Here is a 7,729-nt window from a genome sequence, read left to right on the forward strand (position 1 = left end):
GAGAGAAAAGCCATAGGGGATTACTAAATTCAGAAAAATACGGCGCTATCGTGGAAGGTCACAAAAAGTAAGTCAGCTCTAATTTAATGTTAAGTTCTATTTGAGCCTAAGGATGGATAGCCCCTCTGCCTGGAGATGGAAAAATGTAACAAAGGGGAATTGTCAATGCTGGGATTCCCCTATAAATCCTTTCCCATTCTTCAGAATTATTAAGGAACGTGAAAACTTTCAGAATGGTGTAATGGCTGGTGACATGACATTCTTGTAAACTTCCCTTCTTTCCAAATTATTTGCAAGGCAAAATATACTTCCTTGGATGGGGAAATCTCCTGAAATGGTGACACATTGAAACTGAGGTTCATCTTCAACATCAGCTTGATGTTCTGAAGTGTCCTAAACTTTACTGGCATTATTTCATCATTTAAACCTTCCAGCAACAGACAAGTCCCATTATTTTCTCTATGAAAAGTGCTACCCCTTGAAAAAAGTGCCAGGTCCAGTTTCACTGCTGAGTCCCTTCCAAACTTCAAGGATAGAATCAGTGCTATTTGAACCATTACAGAGCTTTAAAAAGACTTCTTTTTTATAAGTTCAACAAAACTACAGTATCAAAATGTGATGAAAATACCGCCTGGTACACACACACACACACACAACTCAGACTAATCTAAGTGCATACATTTATGTGGATACAAAAATCCCTACTTAAAACAATAGTAAATAGAATTAAGGAGCATGTAAACTATGATTCTCCATGACTTATCTCCAAGTGTGATAAGCCAGGGATACAAAGAAAGCTTTCAATTAAAAAATATATAATATATATGGGGGGGGATAAAGAAGAGTTTATTATTAGGGGAATCCTCTCCAAGGCTTGAGCATTTAATTACTCAGCAAGGACCCTGAAGATGGAGGTAACGTTACAAGTTTAGCTCTTGAAATCTGTTTTTTTTAATGTATTTTTGTATGCTTAGTGAAAGAAGGCAGTCACAAAAAAATTATTTTTGTGTCCACTTATTTCATATTAATGTACAACACAATGTTTCCATCTCAATATTAAGAAGATAAGCAGAGACAACTTACAAAAGAAGATGTACAGATGGCCAACAGGCACATGAAAATATGCTCAACATTGCTAGTTATCAGGGAAATGCAAATTAAAACCACCATGAGATGCCAACACACACACCCATTAGGATGTCTGAAATCCTAGTTTCCTCACCTCTGTTTGCAATCTTTTCCTCCATTTATCCCAGATAACCACCAATAATCTTGTTTCTGTCACTAGAGAATAGCTTACCTTTGATAGAATTTTGTACAAATGTACACTACTTAATCCTTCATGTCTGGTTTCTTTTACTCAGCAAAATGATTTTGAGGTCCATCTGCATTATTGCATGCATCCCTAGTTTATTCCTTTTTATTGGTGAGTAACTCATTGTATGGATATATCAAAATCTGTTCATCTTGCTGATGGGCATTTGGGATGCTTCCTGTTCAGGTGTAATACAAATAAAATTACTGTGAACATTTGTGTACAAGTATTTGTGGGGCGTATGTTTTTATTTCTGTTGGGTAAACGTCTAGGAGCGGAATAGCTGGGTCATATGATAGATATATATTTTCACGTTTGAAGAAAGTGTTAAAGAGTTTTCCAAAGTGTTGGATTGAATTGAAGTCAACTGAAATGCTTTCCACGAAACAACACTCAATCTCTCTTGAACTCACCCCATAAGATTTTTATCCCCAATACCCTGTTTAAAAATTTCTTGCAGTCAGATGGATGCTTTACAGTATAAATTGGGTCACATCGCTCCCCTCCTCAGCAACCTGCCATGGCTTTCCATGAATGTGGAACCACATGGACTCTGAACTCTAACTGAGTAACAGGGTCCCACGAGACCTGGGCCAGGCTGCCCCCTGGACCTCCCATCACATCTGTGCCCGAGACCCACCTTGCTCCACGCTGGCTCTATTTCTGCTTCTGGAATAAGCCAAGCTTGTCCGGCTTCTGGAAATTTGCACCTAGCCATCTCCCTTCCTGGAATGCTCTTTATTCAAGCATCTCATGAAGCACCGTCTTTGTTCTCTCCAATATCTGATCTCTTCAATAGAAACTTCTCTAAACATCTTATCTCCATGACGACGCAGTCTCACTCTATCTCTCCTCACTTCTCTGTCCTTCAAGGCACTCTGTCCACATGAAAGGACCCATGTGTAGCTGACTGGTCCATCTCTCACTAGGACATAGACGTGCAGGGCTGGGGACTTCCTCTGTCAGATGGTCTAGGGGATGCTGCCTTTACAAATCACCGGAGAATCAGTGTCGGATAACGTGAACTTTTGTTTGGGCCTCACGGTGAGTCCATTGTGGGCCTGGGTGGTTTCAGAGCCACAGGCTGCGTGCTTGGAGGCCTCTCAGGCTGAGAGGTGCCCTACCGTCTCCTGGCTACATCATCTCGGACACAGGGGAAAGGCACTACAGGGAATCCAGTGGAGAATTACGCACTAGATCTTAAATACTTCCCCAGAACTGACACCAGCTACTTGTGTCCATACTCTACTTGCACAACGCCGCACGGCCACACCCAACTCTGAGGCTGTGTGGGCCTGAGAAGCAGGGGCAATGATGGGAAGGGGGCAGCGGACCTGCGCACCACTGCCTTTCTACTCTTTCGACCCAGAGCACCTAGAACTTGGCCACCAGGGCATGGCTTACAGTTGATCTTCGGTAGATGCTTATTCAATAAGATGAAATACGTCCAGATTTTGGTTTTTCTTGCCAGGGAGGCACAGTCCTAAGAAAACCCAAGAGAGCTCTGTACCATCAGCCCTACCTCCCTTCTTCTGGTACCTTTTATTAGACAAGAGTCTCTTGTACTTCATTTCCCTCACATTAGAAATGATGTGTTTGGTAAGGCACTAACACAGATGTGTGAATTAACTTACTATATCATCCTGCCACGAAGAACTGCTATTACACATGGTGGTTCCAGTCTGGGAAGGCTATTTTTTTCTAAAGGATATCTTCCTGGTGCTTTCCAACTACAAGACAGCGGTGACCACCTACTTCTAAATGGATTGTTTTCTCTGATACCTTCTATCTTGTTATGTCTCATCACTGACTGTGTTACCTACTGATACTGTGCAATTTATCCTCAGCCCAGCATGATGGACTAAAGTTAGAAAGAAAGCAACCCTGTCTTTGAGTGTTCCTTCATTTTTGTTGGTACCAAGGTCTCGTCTGTGCATAGAATAATGTCCTCAGCGTGTTGGAGGTCTGAGGAATCGTCCATTCTGACTTAGAGAGGAGCAAAGCAGAAGCCTGGGAGGTTGGAGGAGTTACCCAGTTACACAGCTAGTTAAGGGAGGATTAGGTGTGAGAACTTGAAGTTCCCACTTCCAGCCAAGAGACAAACTGTACAAGAAAAAAAAATTTATGTTTACTAAGGAGTTGGTTCTTTAAAAATTCTTGAAGGTGGGAATTAAAACATGGTTCAAAAGGATACATGCACCCCAATGTTTACAATAGCCAAGACAGGGAAGGAACCTAAGTGTCCATCAACAGATGATTGGATAAAGAAGATGTGGTACTTATCTACAATGGAATATTACTCAGCCATTAAAAAGAATGAAATAATGCCATTTGCAGCAACATGGATGGACCTAGAGATTATCATACTAAGTGGAGTAAGTCAGACAGAGAAAGACAAATATCATATGATATCACTTATATGTGGAATCTAAAAAAATGATATAAACAAACTTATTTACAAAACAGAAACAGACACAGAGACAGAAAATGAACTTATGGTTACCAAGGGGGAAGGGTGGTGGGAGGAATAAATCAGGAGCTTGGGACTAACATACACACACTACTATGTATAAGATAAATAACCAACAAGGACCTACCGTACAGCACAGGGAACTCGCTCAATCCTCTGTAATAACCTAAACGGGAAAAGAATTTGAAAAAGTATAGATACATGTATATGTATAACTGAATTACTTTGCTGTACATACAAAAGTAACACAACATTGTTAACCAGCTCTACTCCAATACAAAATAAAAATTTTTTAAAAATCTATCTTACTTTGAATACGTCAGTAGGAACACACTATCTTCTCATCAGAAAGAAATTACTACTTAATTCCCAATGTGCCCTTAGATCATTGTTGTTGAGTCTGGATTTATAAAACACAAACAAACAAGCCCTTGAGGTTTCCATGAAATTTCATCCTGTATTTCTGGGAAATGACACGGAAATCCTTCGTCACTGAGAGGAGCTAAGTGAGATATAAATTCAACTTTTTCTAGCAATTGTGTGTAATCTATAGATGTCAAACCCTCAGAATTGATGTCATATTTACTCTGTAGGAAAATTTAATTCTCACTAGCTCTTCTTGAGCAGAAATCCTGGAGCCTATGTATTTTGGAACAATTAGAGAAAGAACTGAAAAAGGAGAGGGGAAATCTTTTTTTTTTCCCCCCAAAGACCATTAAAATCCCGATAGTGCTGTCTGCTTAAGCAACACATTCCAGACGAAGGGAACAGGGTGTAAAGGTTAAGGGCACAAACTCTGGAACCAGACTGTACATGCCCATCCCACTGCCTCTTACTAGCTGTGAGGCCTTTACCAGCGGTGCTGTGTCTGTGTAAACTAGGGATGCTAAAAATAATAGTACCTGCCTTATAGGATTGTTGGGAGGTTAGATGAAATGCTACAGAAGCATGAGTTATTTCGACTTGCTCTGTGTTGATCTGCATCACTCACTTCTTTTTTTTTAATATGTATATATATATATATATTTTTTTTATTGAAGTATAGTTGATTTACGTTTCAGGGGTACAGCAAAGTGATCCAGTTACACGTACTTAAACATACCTTATTCTTTTTCAAATTCTTTTCCATTGTAGTTCATTATAAGATATTGAATATAACTCCCCGTGTATACAGTAGGTCGTGTTGGTTATTTTAATATAATACTGTGTATCTGTTGAACCTAAACTCCTAATTTATCCCTCCTGCCCAGCTGACACCAGCAGTGGCGCTGTTGTCATATCCACGTTCTCTGATGGACCAGAAGGGCCATCCTCCCAATAAATACTGTCGGGTACCCACAGCCACCGTTGCACGGAGGGATCTCAGATTTGCAGGTAATGCACATAATTACCTGACTAATATTAACTAATCATAGAGGTCGTGGGGGTCACCCCAAGCCTAAATTAGCAAAATTCAAGTGGTGTCTCTTGTGGTTCCTTGAACGCCCTGGCCACCCATAGGGTCACACAGGACAAAGGCTTTGGAGGCGTCTTTGACTCCTCTCCCTCTCAACCCTACATCCAGTCGTGCAGTTGATGTGATACACGTGCACCTGCCCAGGTGCTCTGGCTCTCGGAGAGCTCAGGGAAGGCCTTGTCCCTGCTGGGTTCGCCAAGGCCTGGCGTTCGGAAAAGATGCCCAGGTGGTTCCGACATACTCTGGTTTAGGAGCTGCTGGTATTTGTTAGGTAGCTATTGTTGATGTAATGTAATCATCGCGATGACATGCATTATGATATACAATAATATATTTTAATATCATAAAATGCATTTAATATACATGACATAATTTGGCCATGTCTAGAGAGCTAGGAAGAGTTTAACTCAGATTTTTCTTGGGAATATAAATTTATGAAGGTAATTATGTGATTTCTATGAGTCTGGATTAATGATCAGATTATCTCTATTCTCTCTGAGAGCAGGATCGAGGCTGAGTAAACCACACTGAGGGAAGGAAAGGGTCAGAGAGCTGATGGCCCTTATGTAAAATGTGTTTAGGAAGCAAAGACTGTCCTGAAACTGGTAGAACCCCGTCCCCTCTCCATGGCTTTAGGAGGAGCACATCTCAAACCTGAGCATGGACACACATCCCTGGGGATCTGGTTGGATGCGGACTGATTCTGCAGGTCCAGGTGGGGCTTGAGGTTCTACCTCTTGTGTTTCCTGGTGATGCCAGTGCATCGTGGGTCACACGCTGAGAAGCAGGGCGTGGAAAGAGACACAGGTTACTCACTCCTCGTGCACCAGGTACCACGGTCAGATCCAGCAGCATCGGGAGAAGCAAGGCCAAGTTCCCACCCTCAAAGGATGCAGATAAAGGGACAATTTTAATACTGTGAGTTTGATGTTGTAATGAAGGCACACAGAGGTTACCGTGGGAACACGGGAGAGACTGGGGACCTCTGGATGGCCGTAACCTTGGGGCAGTGTTGGACTCATCTCCTAGGGCTCAGTGGTCCTCCGGGTCTGGGAACAGGGGACTGACTGAACTGAGGGGGAACATGGGACCCCAGGATGTCCCTTCCATCCTACTTACCCCTCAGTCCTGTAAAACAAGGTGGCACCAGTGTTGATGTCATATCTTCATCAAGCAACACCTGAAACTCTTTGCTCACGTGACTAAAACACGTGGTTTATACCAAAGGGTGAGCAGGGCCGATGTAGCTCCTCCCAGCTGAGCTGTGACCAGGCTTAGCTTCACGTCCTGGATAATGGGACTTCCCTTTCTTTCCTATCACCCCCTTAGGATGCACTGTTTGTCTTTTTATGAACAGAAAGTTTTCCACATTCTTTTTGGTCATCAAGCTAGGTTTTTGAGTTGAGTCACTTTCATGAGAAAAGAGCTCACACTATGTACTCTTCTTTAATAGTGGAGGATATGAATCATTATAATGGTAAGAAGGAGCACTTGTTTTGTTTACACAACTGTATTTTCCAGACAGCAAACATCGTCATGTATAGAATCAATTGAATGACTTAGCTACAGTTTTCGCATTGTCTGTATTTGATATATTTGTTACACATTTGTCAACTACATTACGTAGGTTGGCAAAGAAGTTGTCGCTCTTTTGAAATTCTAACCATGGTAATTGTAAAGTCACAGAGAAACTGTTGAGCATTCAACCACGCGTTGATAAAATGTTTGTGTTGAAAAATAGATACGTAAAAAAGTGAGATGGTGGCATCATCAAATCCGCAGCTAAACTTCTGGTAGTATCGGGAGGGGAAGTCACATTTTCACGTGTTTTGTCTAATGAGACACACAGGTGGGCAAGGACAGGTCCAGACAAGTCCCTGCTCCACAAAGCATGGCCCGCAGGAGGGACCATAAGTCCTCCTGTGCACGTGGAGAGGTCCCCACCTCCTGCTTCCCAAGACCCTGATAAGTAGGAGGATGTGTAGGCTGAGATCCTTTAAAAAAAAAAAAACGAAATCTCTATTTGGAACAACATGAACCGGAAATACTGTTGGGAGAGCACACTCTATAAATAGCACCTCTATTCTGGCTCCCATCACATCCTATCTGTGACATTTGAGAGCCTCTTAAGGGACAGAGCGCTGCCTTGGCCGCCTTGGATGGGTTCTTATCCACAAGCAGGGCTGACGGGAGTGTCTGGGGCAGCCCAGTGTTGCTTCCATAAATACCAGCATCATGGAGTAAGGCCACCCTTCCCTTTCCGAACTTTCTCCCCATAAACTCCTCTCACGGTGCAGACACAATCCTCAGCTCAGTCTCTCCCGTGTTCCCACGGTAACCTCTGTGCGCCTTCCTTACAACATCAAACTCACAGTATTAAAATTGTCCCTTTATCTGCATCCTTTGAGGGTGGGAACTTGGCCTTGCTTCTCCCGATGCTGCTGGATCTGACCGTGGTACCTGGTGCACGAGGAGTGGGTAACCTGTG

This window comes from Pseudorca crassidens, chromosome 18 (genome assembly GCF_039906515.1).
Source record: "Pseudorca crassidens isolate mPseCra1 chromosome 18, mPseCra1.hap1, whole genome shotgun sequence".
In the NCBI taxonomy this organism is placed as follows: domain Eukaryota; kingdom Metazoa; phylum Chordata; class Mammalia; order Artiodactyla; family Delphinidae; genus Pseudorca; species Pseudorca crassidens.